The sequence below is a fragment of the Pantherophis guttatus genome, chromosome 2 (assembly GCF_059756535.1).
Source record: "Pantherophis guttatus breed Tessera chromosome 2, ASM5975653v1, whole genome shotgun sequence".
NCBI classification, from domain to species: domain Eukaryota; kingdom Metazoa; phylum Chordata; class Lepidosauria; order Squamata; family Colubridae; genus Pantherophis; species Pantherophis guttatus.
In genome coordinates, this window is record NC_142064.1 from 89824016 (window position 1) to 89838947 (window position 14932).

At 38.6% G+C, this 14932-nt stretch overlaps 1 long non-coding RNA gene across 1 annotated transcript; it reads right to left on the bottom strand.

The window, feature by feature from the left end:
* Positions 1 to 6173: 6173 nt before the first annotated feature.
* On the bottom strand, positions 6174 to 14081 carry LOC148115194 (uncharacterized). Its single transcript, XR_015732310.1, has 3 exons — positions 13895 to 14081; positions 10687 to 10759; positions 6174 to 8819 (listed from the first exon to the last, which is right to left on the bottom strand). It is a non-coding gene; the product is annotated as an uncharacterized LOC148115194 (long non-coding RNA).
* Between the last annotated feature and the right edge of the window lie 851 nt (positions 14082 to 14932).

Sequence of the window (14932 nt, forward strand, 5' to 3'; positions counted from 1 at the left end):
ATCAAGTTCACATCCTTTGCATGTTGGCAGGTATGTTCTGAGTGACAGGAAAGCCTTTCTTGTGGTTGGTGAGTCACTGCACTTATCCACCAGCCACTCCTTGGGTGTGTATTTTATACCGATCGGCCCATTTCTCAACAGCAGCCAGCGCAGCTCCGAAACAATACAACGTTGCCCGTAATGACAAAGAAACGTAGTGATTCAGTCGCCTTGACAGAAGGCCAAGGCACCACTTTCTTTCAAGATTCTGGACTGCCAAGGTCCTTAGGAGCAAAACATCATGCCAGTCCAATGACTTTCACTTGATCGACGACACCAGAGTTTTCTTAGCTGTGTATCACTCATCTGAAACATTAGAATCTGGGTATTTCCTTCAAATCCTTTGTGTGACTCATCTCACTTTGTTGGTTATAAATAAAGCAAGGGGAATCCAGCTCTGCTGAAGAATGAAGAACTTCCAGTGAGGTTATCTGAGGACCAATTTTACAGGTTTGAAGAAAATGGAAGCTGTTGGGGTTTTTTCCCCCCCTCCCCTTTTCAGAGTGAAAGCATCTTGGCCAAAGTCTATCTTAGTCCTGTCCTATTGACTTTCCCAATCAGGTGCCCTCCAGATGTTTCAAAGTATAAAACTCCCCAAATACTAAGTCAAAATACTCTTACCTAAACTTTCAACTCACCTGGAGAGCAGGGGGGGGGTCGTTGAAGTCTACAATAATTGTTGAAGTCTACAATAATTCTAGCAATAATAGAATCCCCAGATGAAAGCAGGTTAGTTTCCCAAATACGTTGCTCAACCCTCATGTCAAAAGCAGACACTCTGCACAAAGATGACAAATCTTTATTGATTTGGTTTCTCAAGTGTGCCAGTTGCTCAACCCAGTTCAAAGAAAGATAGCGAGATTGAAATGGAAGAAATCTAATTTTTAATTTCAAAATGCAACCGAAAACAAGCGAGTTAGATTACGCTTGCAAAACCAGATGTTAAAATGTAGGTAGCATTCCTAATGGGAACTAGATGAATCAAATGTGGAATCTGGGCAGAAGGTGGTGGCTGACAGGAACAGCTTAAAATAATTTGGAGTCAGCATGGAATCCGACGGTGCAACAGTAGACCCAGGTTGCAGTCTGGTGAATTGATGAAACCAATGCAAATCATTTTGTCTGAGCCTGTTGCTCAACCATGAAATTTCCGTGGTGGTCTAAACTTCTTATGATCAATGATAGTACATTGCTGGTTATGTCATTGCTCTGCAAGACAACATGTTACTCAGCAAATGAAATATGAAGTCCCAGAAGATAGCATGAGCCTGGGAAAATATGATTTGCTCTCCAGCTTAACTTAACTAAGGCACCCAGGATTTAAGTTAAGTTAGTTTAAACTTAATTTAATTAAGGCACGTGATTTCTTGTTTTGTGCATATTATCAAGGTGGTGCTATGAACCAGTGGTGAAATCTATTTTTTTTTACTACCGGTTCTGTGGGCGTGGCTTGGTGGGCATGGCAGGGGAAGGATACTGCAAAATCTCCATTCCCACCCCACTCCTGAGGGAAGGATATTGCAAAATCTCCATTCCCACCCCAATCTGGGGCCAGCCAGAGGTGGTATTTGCCGGTTCTCCGAACTACTCAAAATTTCCACTACTGGTTCTCCAAACTGCTCAAAATTTCCGCTACCAGTTCTCCAGAACCTGTCAGAACCTGCTGGATTTCACCCCTCCTATGAACTCAAACATTGTCTTCAGAACATGCATTTACATATCAGACTTTTGTTACTCCCAGCCTTGTGGTTACAATGAACTGTGTCTGGTGCTACTTTTTTTTTAAAAAATGGGAAATTTTAATGAATTCAAATATAGCAGTAAGGAGATTTATTCCACGCTTGTTTTAATTCCAGCTCTATCAAATTTATCTGCCATCTCTTTTTTTCCCATGCTGCATTTAATGTTTCTTTTAAAGTCCAAAATGAACCTGAATTTAAGAATTGTCTAGGTCATGGAGGTCTTGCTTCTTAACAATTGCCAGGTACCTAAATGTTAGAAGATCCTACTTTGGAGCTGTATCAAATTCTCTCTCATTTCCATTTCTGTGGTTTTATCTTAGCGAAGATGTCTTTTCATGTGTTTTCTGTCTGTATGTTTCATTTCAAATGTGCAATTGCTTTATTTTAAATATTACATTTTATTTTTTATTATGATTTGTTTATGTGTTTTCTTTTCGCATTCCACCTTCAAAGTCAACTATTCCTAGGATGGCTCATAATTATGGCTTTCACATAAAGGTATCATAAAGTGGAGTAACTAATAATGAACAGAAGGATTAAATAAACAAGTTAAAAATTATTTTATTGTTGTTGATTATGATGTTTTATTACATGACTGGATGTTACAATTGTGTTATATTTTGTTGTTTTGTAATTTTTGGGGTTGTTGCACAGTCAGCCAGATACTCAGACTGGATTTGACATTTTTATCCACCTCTCATGTCCTTCCCAATTTGTCAATGCCAATAGTGTTCAAGTGGTGCTCCAGTTGTTTTGGGATTGCACCCAAGGCGCCTAATATTATTGTGCTTATTATTTGTTAATGTAGTATTATTATTATGCCTTATTTGATTTAAAGCTAATTTAATTTATACATGAATAATATATTTGATTTATACATTGTTGTATTTGGAAATATACATAAATGTATTGCAAACAGACAAATGTGGTGGCTTGGATCCTACTTAGGAGTAAAGGAGAGGAAGTCATATTTTATATAATAGACAGAAATTGCCTGATGATCCTATAGGGGAAGGAAACAGTTAATAAAAATCAGATTGTTATTATTTCTGTGATGTCAAGGAATTCAATACATGGGTACAAAAATGACATTATTTAAATTAGAAGATGCTAGCATCAGTAGAAAGGGTGGACTTGAAGTCTCTTTAGAAGAGTAGGATCAGTCCATAGTAAGGTTACACTGCTCTTTTCAGATCCTACATTCCTGTTATAATTTATCCTAATTTGTAAGTCCTACAGTTCCAGTGTATATATGGCCTACAACCTTGTGGTGAAGAGCCCAATGTAGAGTGCATTAATCAATCAATGTGGATTAGTATAGTGTGGAATGATGGGAAGGTTTTCTTGACAATCAAAGTCATGAATGGTTCCCTGAGATTAAAGCTATTCTATAGCCCAGACGATTCCTGCCATGCACCTGTCCTATTTCTCCAGGAATCATCATCATCATCATCATCATCATCATCATCATCATCATCATCGTGACCTGGCCATTGAACCTACACAATTATGGATGAAACATGTAACAGTGATACCCATTGTCATCAGGGCATGTCCAAAAATTTTGCAAAATACATCAAGAAGTTGCAGCTTTTGTCAGCAGAGCTGCAAAAGACTATGCTACTGGGAACAACATACATTTTAAGAAGATGGCAACAACCCGTATCAACCGTCAGACCCAGTCAATAATATTTGTGGACATTTTTAAATGTTCAGTTGACTGAGTTTCATGTTTAATGAATGAAAGTTTATAATAATAATAATAGACAAAAATGCCAAACCCAGTCTGAACATCTGGTTGTGCGATTAATAATAATAATAATAATAATAATAATCCAAGAATTTTACAAAATACATCAAGAAATTGCAGCTTCCTGCAATAATACCAGAGGAATAAATGTTTAATTAATAAAAGAGATAATAATGATAATATGACCTTGGTGAAGCCATCCTTATTCCCTTTGATTTATGAAAGTGAAAACTTAATTAGTATAACTGAAATAAAATATATTTTCCTATTTGCCATGCATTTGTTTCCTTTTTGTTGTCTCTGGAACAATCTCTTCTACAGTGTAAAATGCCAGAGAATTTCATAGACTTACAGTAATGAGACCTACATTAATGAGAGTCAATATGGTATAGTGGTTAAAGGAACAAGGGTATAAAATGGGAGATCATGAGTTCAAGTCCCTCCTTAGCCACGAAAGCCAGCTGGGTGACTTTGGGCCAGTCTCTTTTCTGTCAACCCAGCCAACCTCACAGAGTTGTGGTTGTAGAGAAAATAGGAGGAGAAAGATGTATTGGATATGTTTGTCGCTTTGAGTAATTTTTCAAAAGTAATAAAGACTAGATACCAATAAATAAATAAAATAAGGAACCATCTGAATTCCTGTGCAGGACATTTTAATTAGTAATAATTGTAATCAATTATATAATCAATGAGTAATATTAGCAGACATTGCCAATTACAGGTGCACCAACACACACACACATACAGATATCAGTAAATGATATAATATGTAAACAAATATAAATTTAAAAAAAATCAAAATAATTATATGATGAGAAAAGCGTTTCAAAATTAGCTTACGTTATTTCAAGGAAAAATGGAGACCAAACAAAATGCTATTTTAATTGCTATTATGTGATCTTAAGGAAGAATGATATGATTAATGGGATAATTATTACGGTTATTAAGTTTTATAAAATCTTTTCCATCATCTTCAAGGAATAATTATGCCTTAAAAGCGTTGTGCTAAGTAGAAGGTAAATAAAGAAATTAAGAAGTTTTTTTTTAAAAAATAACTAGGAATATGTCCACTTTTACACAAACTTTTTCAGACTTCGGCAGAGTCAGGTGACGGCCCACTCAACACCTAGTTGTAACACCAGTAGGAAAATATTAAAAAGCAGTATACTCAATGTAAAACTTTTAAATATACAGCTGAAAAGGGGATAATGTTTGGAATATGTGAGGGGCTTTCAGAAGTTTGGAAACTGTTGCTGTCTCCGAAGGACACATTTGAAGCTTAGAAAGCTTAATTGTGATAAAATAAAATACCTTGACTGCTCTCCATCTCCAAGTAGGAGAGGTTTTGAGCACTAGATGGCAGCAATGTATGAACAACCAAGAAAAGAGATATCCAGGAATGGATATTCAGTATATTTTCTTTTTAGGTGATCAACTTTGCACCTCAAAATAATGTTTCTGAGAGAGCTCAGGAATAAAAAAAATACAAACCTTTCTATTACATACCAAAATCTAAAAGATACAGAAGTTAAGTTATTCTCTCCAATATTACAAGGAAAAGCGCTATCACAAGGAAAGACACTATTACAAAGAAGACATGGGGAGGGCTTTGGAAAGCATTGGTCTTTCAAAATTTTCAAAGGAATCATCTCTTTTTATGCCTCAAAGTACTCGAATCAAAGGCAAAAGACTGATACAATTTGAAGAGAAACCAATAAGTGATAAGAAATAAGGCACAACATAAGAAAACGGACATTATGTTTTTATGTGGTCTATATATAAACACGTCAAAGGCTGGTATATTGGACAGTGGGATTTCTTCTATTGAGTCTTCTTTCTCTTTTTTCAGTTTATTATTATTTTCACTGTCCTTTTCTTTTCCCTCATTGGAAAAAAAAATGAAAAGGTATTTTTATGGAAAAATATTTTAGATATGTTCTTTATGGGTGCAAATTGATAAGAGTTTTTCTTTTGGACTTTGTTTCTCTCATTAATATCCTCCCCAAATATTCATAGTTGGTTTTGTGAAAAATCAGGATCTCCTCTTCTCTTGGGAAATGAGAAGGGGAAATATGGAACAGAGGGTTGTCTGTTGAAAATCTGCCCCCTCATCTGTATTTCTCAAACACTCCACCCCAACCAAGCATAATTTCACGGATTTGTTTCCTCCTTTGGAAAAGTGTGAACAATAAAGGTCACTTGTTTTGCATCAATGGAACCAAACATTGTTTTTTAAAGAAATACACAGCAGGCCCTCAGCACATCACGGATGTGTACATATTGATGCCAGATAATGAATTGTATCTTTACTGAAAAAAATAAAATAAAATAAAATTGTGGTTTACACAATAAGTATCTCACTTATTTTAAATTGAATTGTTGCTTATCTTCCATTGGGCCTTGGCTATATTATTATCTACTGCAAATATATCTTAGATTGATGGTGGAATTTTTCCTTGGAATAGGTTAGATTTTCAAATGCTTGAAAGAGAAACAGCATTTAGCTGTTTTCCAGTGCTAGGTCAAGAGGTTATCTGAGCAGGTGGCTAAAGTTAACAAACATGATCTGACGTAGTACTAGAAGTTTAAAAGGACCCAGTTTCGTCCCAATATGCACAAACTAGAAATCCAAGCATAGAATAATAGAATAGAATAGAATTCTTTATTGGCCAAGCGTGATTGGACACACAAGGAATTTGTCTTGGTGCATAGGCTCTCAGTGTACATAAAAGAAAAGATACATTCGTCAAGAATCATGAGGTACAACACTTAATGATAGTCATAGGGAACAAATAAGCAATCAAATCATATTAGGAAACAGTCAATATAAGTCATAAATATACCAGCAACAAGGTTACAGTCATACAGTCATAAGTGGGAGGAGATGGGTGATAGGAACAATGAGAAGATTAATAGTAGTGCAGACTTAGTAAATAGTTTGACAGTGTTGAGGGAATTATTTGTTTAGCAGAGTGATGGCATTCGGGAAAAAACTGTTCTTGTGTCTAGTTGTTCTGGTGTGCAGTGCTCTATAGCGTCGTTTTGAGGGTAGGAGTTGAAACAGTTTATGTCCAGAATGTGAGGGGTCTGTAAATATTTTTACAGCCTTCTTTTTGACTTGTGCAGTATACAGGTCCTCAATGGAAGGCAGGTTGGTAGCAATTGTTTTTTCTGCAGTTCTAATTATCCTCTGAAGTCTGTGTCTGTCTTGTTGGGTTGCAGAATCAAACCAGACAGTTATAGAGGTGCAGATGACAGATTCAATAATTCCTCTGTAGAACTATATCAGCAGCTCCTTGGGCAGTTTGAGCTTTCTGAGTTGGCACAGAAAGAACATTCTCTGTTGTGCTTTTTTGATAATATTTTTGATGTTAGGTGTCCATTTTAGGTCTTGAGATATGATAGAACCTAGAAATTTGAAGGTCTCTACTGTTGATACTGTGTTGTCTAGTATTGTAAGAGGTGGTAGTATGGGAGGGTTTCTCCTAAAGTCCACCACCATTTCTACGGTTTTGAATGTGTTCAGTTCCAGATTGTTCTGGTTGCACCATAAGGCGAGTTGTTCAACCTCCTGTCTCTATGCAGATTCATCATTGTCTCAAATGAGACACTGTTGTGTCATTTGCGAACTTCAGTAGTTTAACAGATGGATCGTTTGCGATGCAGTCATTGGTATATATTGGCATGCTAACAGGGGGAAAATGTTTTTCTCGGGTTTAGGAAACTATTGCTTTAAGTGAGTGATTAATTCATACCTGATATTCTGTAATATGATTGATGGTATAATTAGTTCTGCTTGTAATACTTGTACTAGTTATGGTGGATTTCATCCTCATGCAACCCAAGATTGTGATGGCATCAGAGATGGGATTCACATAATTTACCTACCAGTTTGCCCAGCATTGAAAATGGAGCGCATGCACGCTTGCTTCGCTAGCACATGCCAACTCCGTGCATGTGCTTTGTTCTCGCACGCACCTTCCACGCATGCACCCAGCCTCAAAAACATGCTTAAATAGGATATCATAGAGCTGGGGTGGGGGGGCAGGCCCACTCGTGATTTCTGCTACCGGTTCTCCTGAACCGGTCTGAACCAGCTGAATACCAACTATGGATGGTATCTTATTACTGCATCATTGGATCAATTGTTATTGCTTTCCTTTTGTTCACAACTACAAGAAAAAAATACAAAGCCTATCAAAGAAAGCTATCCACGTCAATAATGGCAGGAGCCAAAGACCAGTCACTTGGAAATGAGATAAAATATTTTTTTCAGTTGTCTAAACATTGTAAGAGAGCCAGTCTGGTGCAGTGGTTAAGACCTCAGGCATGAGACTTCTAGAAACTAGACATCATGCGCATAACAATGTAGAACATCCATTCTGAAAAATAATGTAGCTTTACTATTAAGATTTGATTCTTCTAAGAAGAATCAAGAACGTAGCCATAGCAGACTTTTTGTTTTTTAATGAACAAAGACTAACATTTAACATGAGAAATGGTAACAGTAAAGTTGCAGACCAAAGCATATCTTCGAAATAGGTTGAATCACACTGAGTGCTTATCAGGCACAAGAAATCAGGAAGCAAGGTGGTTCAAACAAATACAAATTTATTACATGCTAACACTTTCTAAAAGAATCTGAACTACTAACTGTCAAAGCAAATTGGTGGTAGAGAAGACTCAATGGAATTCAAGGTAGTCTGGACTTAGATCTCTTGTAGGCACAAAAAGACTCAAGACTGATGACATGCTTGATCCCTCCTTCGGGCTCAGCCTGGTCTTTTCCTACAGTGCTGTTACTTTTCAATCAAATATGAAGATTGCACCTATGTTTCAAACATCCTTCCTTGAACCAAACTAGCCTCAAGACTTCAGCTGTTACTACTGTACAAAAAACATGCTTTGTATGTGTGTGTGGAAAACAGCTTTTGAAATCAAAGAGAGGGAGCGTTGCACTGTCTGGCACAAGCCATGGATCTGATCTTTAAACAGCCTTTTCAATTTGCACTGGTGTGGCCTTCCAAACAGTTTTGCATCCAACCACAAGAGTCAAAAAGTTAGTATTTTTTTCTGATCTTCATCCAAGGAAAAGACAAATCATGGAGCAATTTTCAAAAGTGAAATTATCTAACTGGAGGGAGCCATCTACCTGTCCTGGAAGAATCATGACCATTGGAGCCGTGCCTTCTTCTTTGGGTGAGAGCCTAAATTCTTGCTGAATTTGCTTTTCTCCCAACAGTTGATACGTTGTTCAGTTGCAACCAAGGTGCTTTCCATTCTTGGAGCTGGGAGCAGAGAAATCTGAGTTATAAAATAGTCCTTAAGCTTTTTAAGGAGGCAACCTACATTGCCTCTGAGAGGCTGTATTGTACAAACCACGCCTGGGCTGGATATAGTCCAGTATAGAAAACGGAGTGAGCAGGGAAGCATGCAAAATGAAGCCACATTCCTGATGAAAGGCTAATTCAGCAAGAATGCAATTCCCTAGGAAGATTTGTGTGTGTGTGTGTGTGTGTGTTTTAAATACACCGTTGAGATTTTTGCAAAGGGAATATGCTGAAGCAATTGCTGAGCCAGTAATGTACAACAGCGAACAGTAAACGCAGCAGACCATCTGGTATCTAATTTGCATAATGATGATGTGATAATCATGGGGCACAAAGGGATTATGTACCACAGAGAAAGCAGAGTGAAGTTACCTGAATCAGAGTGCTCAAATTTTGACTGCAAGGCCACTTTGGACAAAAAACAGTCAACAAGGCTAACCATCTTGTAAGGGACTTCCTAAACAATACGAAGTTCAGAGGTTCAAATCCCATGATTATCACCTGCTTGCAAGACAGACTAAGAAACACTACTTTCTCTTAACCCAAAGCATACACAGCAGCATTTCTAAATAGCGGACTTAAAAAAGCAGAAACTTTCCAAGCTTTGTTGACAAACATCAAATGAATGGGGTTCTTATTTTCTTTTGAGCCTGTGGGCACTTTGAGATCATTAACTTTGAAACAATGGTGAAATCTGAACCGGTTTGTTTACTGGCCATGCATGTGCGCTGCGCACCAAGCGTGTGCTATGTGCGCACATGCGCAGTTCACACCAAATGCGCGCTGTGCACGCATGCGCAGTACATGCCAAAAGGAGGCTTGGGAAGGTAAATAGAAAAGCAAGGGGGGGAATCAGCTGTGGCGTGCGATCTTGGGAACCTTTTAAAAAACTTTTTAAAAGCATTTTTTACTACTTATTCGCCCGAACCGGTAGTAAAAAAATGCTTAAAAAGTAAAAAATAAAGTTCCGACGATCGCACGTCGCTCAGCTGATCATTGGAACTTTATTTTTTACATTTTTTTACTACCCGTTCGGTGAACCAGTAGCATTTTTTACAACTGGTTCAGGCGAACCGGCCCAAACCAGTAACTTTCACCCCTGCTTTGAAATCATTTTAAGGACACTTAAACAATAGATCTTCCATGATGAACACAGTTTACCAAAAGTTACCCATATAACAGAAAGTAAACTGTTCCCTGTTATGGCTACTAGATCTGGACGACAATTGGCCTCTAGAGGACAACAAACTCATATAGACAACTCTAGTTCTTTGCTGTGATCATTTGATAATCTTGTGGTCTAATGCAGCCCAAGTCTTTAATAATCTCCTGAATGGTATATATTGTTTCAAGCTACCAATAGATTCCTAACTTGATATAATGATTTCATCATAAAAAAAGAAATCTCAAAAAGTGCTTGCAATAGATGTGAGATTGAGAAGCATTCTTGGAATTAAGGAAAAAGATTTGAAGCTGATACAGTACTTTCCTATAGAGCACAGTAACTTCATCTTACAAAAAATGTTTTAAAATGTAGTATTATATTTTATATTTAACCCCGTACACAATACTTATAAATATATAAATAAATATGTATAATACCAAATTCTGGCTGGGTGAGAAAGCAGGAAGGTCATATTAGTCCACTGTTGGTGACTCAGATGACACTAAATATATGCCCATTATTATTTACAATGCGTCACCAAATCAGATCTCATCTATTTTAGTGTTTATACTCTAGAAGTAGGAACAAGGAGACAAGATCTTATCATTTGTGGAACTCACAAACGCTGTTAAAAAGTGTTAGACAGGATAATTTAGTTACCATCAAACTGGTCTGAGATTGTTTTCATAGATTCCATTAAATGCTTCACAACTTTTCTCTCATAATCCAGGTGCTGTGAAGGGCACACAAAGAAAGGTACATATGTGTTTAAACAAAAAACACAGGAAAGAAAGATTAAGCTGTATGAACCAGGAAAATGTGAGAATTTTTCTTCACGCAATGTACACTTAATTCTATTCATTCATGTTCTTCAGAAACAGTGGGCGCAACGGTATCTAATGTATTATGTACTGGTGTCCTGCACCAAATTCTACACAGCCAAGAAATTAAACAGGATTATTGTGAGAAAATAAGAAAGAACATTTACACCACACTGAGTTATTCACAATAATGATAGAATATACAATATATGAATTCAAATGAATCAAAGTGAAATGAGGAATGCTGAAGCATTCAATGTCTTCATCAGAAAGGAAATAGAATACAGGTAATCCTCTTTTGGGGATCACAATTAAAATCTTTCAGTCCTGAGATCACAGTTGAGATCTAGAGGTCTTTATGTGAAGTGGTCACTAAGTGAAACCACTACTGTGCTTATGTTCTTACTTCTGCTCACCTTTGCTTTACAGACCCGCAAAGGTTGTAAATGTGAGGATTGGTTGGAAAGGTGCTTTCTTATCACTGTTGTAATTGCAAAGGGTTGCTAAATGAGGCAGTCACTAATCAAGGACAGCCCATACAGTATCTGAGAAAAAAAATCTGGAATATCCTAAAAGAAGTTTTTGCTGTTAAACCTAGATCCAACATGTTGGAAATACTGTATGTGTTTTGGTCTGCCAGCAACTTGCAGAGCTAGCGACGGAGTCGGACAGTGAGAAGGCTGGGGAGGACCATGGGCCAGTCCTGGAGTCTGGGGAAGGCCCGGACGCGGGCTCTGCATTGGAGGCAGAGATGGGGCCAGGGCCATCTGGGAGTGATGTGCAGACTCCGAAGCCTCCAGAGTCGGACAGCAGAGAGACAGAGGAACAGGAGGAGCCTGTTCCTAGTGCATGTATGCTAAGAACTGCCAGAAGGCAAGAGCAGCTAAAGCAAAAAGGATGACTCAGGAGTAAGGCCAGGAGATGATCGGCCCCTCCCATAAGACTTAAAAGAGCAGCAAAGGCTCTTGGGCTCTTTGTAGGAAAGCAACATTGCTAAATCTGTTTTCCAGTCGGTGTCTATTGCTTCTGAAACTTCGTGGGGCTTTGCCAAAAAAAGGCCTCTGGCAGGGTGCCAAAGAAGATAAAGGTTAAAAGCCGAAGGACTTTTTCTGAAGGATTTGTTTTAGAATTAATTTGGACTAAGCTGGGAATGAAGTAATTCTCAACTGTTATAATAAAATAGTTTTGTTTGAGACTAATTGTGTCCTTAATAACTAAGTGAGCCTAGGTCACAACAGTATGATCTTAGTTATTTGATTCCTTGGCACCTTGGACCCTAATAAGTACAGGAGGCAGCAGAATGTTGCTAGAGCAAGGGTAGGCAATTAATTTTCCCAAGAGGCCACATGGAAAACTGAGACTGTTGTGGAGGGCCAAACCAATAGGCCTGTGAAAGTGTGTAGAAACACACATATGGACACATATAGATTGGGGAAAAAAGCAGTCATATTCAAAATAAAAGCAATGCAGTTTCATTGAGGGCATGGCATACACTTATTTACATTCGATTTCTAATTTCTGATTGGCCTCATGCAGGCTGAACAGGGACAGCCAAAGGGCCAAATGTGGCCCGTGGCCATAAAATGCCCAGGTCTGTGCTAGAGTTAGGCGCATCTTCTGTGTTACCGTTTTTTCTCTTTGTATAAAATGGCTAATCTCTGAATGCTTCATCCCTGTAATTTTGTCTTTGACTCTCTGCTAAATACAATGCAGCCAACTATAAGCTAGGATTAGCCTATTCTCCCCCAAATATTTTTTTAATAAAATGTCCTAGCGTTAAAATTACAAAGAGCTGCTCCACTAGTGCAAATTTCCTCCTTTGATTCATCAAACTACTAGCCACAGTGAACAATGCACACAATTTCATGAGTATTGTGTTCAACGGTCTCAGATCAGAAGCCATGAAAAAAAAAAAAAACCAATCGTTTTCTGTATATAGCTTCTCTGCTTATGTTTGGGAAATCTGAAAGGATAGCCACAGGGGTGGGATTCAGAAATTTTAGCAACTGGTTCTCTGCCCGGTTGCTGGGTGGGCACGACCATGGTGGGCGTGGCCTACTTGGCCTCATGTACCACGGGGTGGGGGTGGTTTTGCCCTTCCCAGACTCTGGTTCCTCAACCCTCTGGGAGGGTGAAAACGGCCTCCCCCAGGCTCCGGACACCTTCCGGAGGCTGGAAATGGGCCCATTTTTGGACTTCCAGTACTTCCAATACGCCTGTTTTTTGCCCTACCCAGGCTCCGGAGGCTTTCCTTGAGCCTCTGGGAGGGTGAAAACGGCCTCCCCTGGGCTCTGGAGGCCCTCCAGAGGCCGGAAACAGGTCCATTTCTGGACTTCCAGAACTTCCAATAGGCCTGTTTTTTGCCCTCCCAGAGCCTCTGCGCGGGCCCTGCACTTACCTGGCATCCAAAACGGGCTGCGTGGAGATTCCTGGGAGGGGCAGGGCAGGGTGGGTGGGGTCAGCCAGTCCTTGCAACAACTGGTTCGGCAAACCAGATTAAAATTAACATCCAATTCGCCCAAACTGGTCCGAACTGGCTGAATCAAGAGCCTTGATAGTACAGTGGTTTAGTGCACCCTGTTATTAACATAGCTGCCTGCAATTTCTGCTGGTTCGAATCTCTCCAAGGCTCAAGGTTGACTCAGCCTTCCATCCTTTCTAAGGTAGGTGAAATGAGGACCCAGTTTGTGGGGCAATAAGCTGACTTTGTATAAAATATACAAAAGAATGAAGGCTATTGCTTAACGCATTGTAAGCCGCCCTGAGTCTCCGGAGAAGGGCGGCATATAAATCCAAATAATAATAATAATAATAATAATAAAAAAATCCTACCCCTGGATAGCCACACCTCAAGAGAAGTGCACATGGACTTTGCAGTGAATATTCAGAACTGTGGAGTCCTTGGTGCTCTCTGAGCTTGTTTTCTTGCAGGCTCAGTTAGGTAACATCTTCAGTGACCAATCTCAGAGAGCATCAAGGATGTCACAGTATAACCCCGAGCTACAAATATTCTCTTCTATTGGAACATCCAGGATCTTTGTACATACCTTCTATATGTACATACCGTACAAGCTTTCACAAATACAAAAAGTATAAATCAGTTCTTAATGCCTTCGTGCTGAAAGTTCCTTTCTTGAACTTCAGATTTCCTAATCTTCCAAACTGATAATGCAGTCAGCTGTGATTTCCAGTTCTTCTTGTTAAGGATGCAATACAGATGCCTTAATTATGGTTACTATTATTAATTTTTTTTTAGCATACGTGGGTTTGGGTGATGCAACCCCCATGTACATCTTTCTAATGCTGTTTTGCTTCTAGGAAAAAAGGCTTAAAGGAAAGTACACAGGCTTAAAGTTGCATTTATAAAACTCGGCAGATATGTCATAATTGGCTGCACGGGCTTAGTTCTAATGAAATATACACAGATAATAACCATCAGGCATAAAAGGATGCCAAAAGCAGAGATTGCAACAACATAAAGACCACCATGATCCATCATAGAACTTTAGTGCCAGGAGCAGAAATATTTTCTCTTAATTGAAATAAATATAAGTTCATTACACCCATTGTGGTTTAAATTCGCTCATCTTCCACAAGCTCTCCTCATACATTTCTTCCAGTAAATTCAACAGAAAATTGCTACACAGCAGTGTTAGATTAATAGTTATGCCAAGTATGTTGCAGAACTCAAGGCCTAACCAAACATGATTTTATGGATGTTGTAAATCCTTGCATGCTTATTTACTGTTTCTGTCGTCTGTCCATCCTTCCACCCATCCATCCATCCATCCATCCTTCCTTCCATCCATCCATCCATCCTTTCATCCATCCATCCATCCATCCATCCATCCATCCTTCCATGTGGCAAGCAAAATAATCGATGTAGTAATCGAAATGGGACTGGACACATTTATGGAAGATCAGCCTATCAATAGCTAGGAATATAGCTAGTCCTCAATTCACGACCACAATTGATCCCAAAAGTTCTGTTGTTAATTGAGACATTTGCTAAACGAGTTTTGCCCCCATTTTACGACTTTTCTTGCCACAGCTGTTGAACAAATCACTGCAGTTGATAAGTTAGT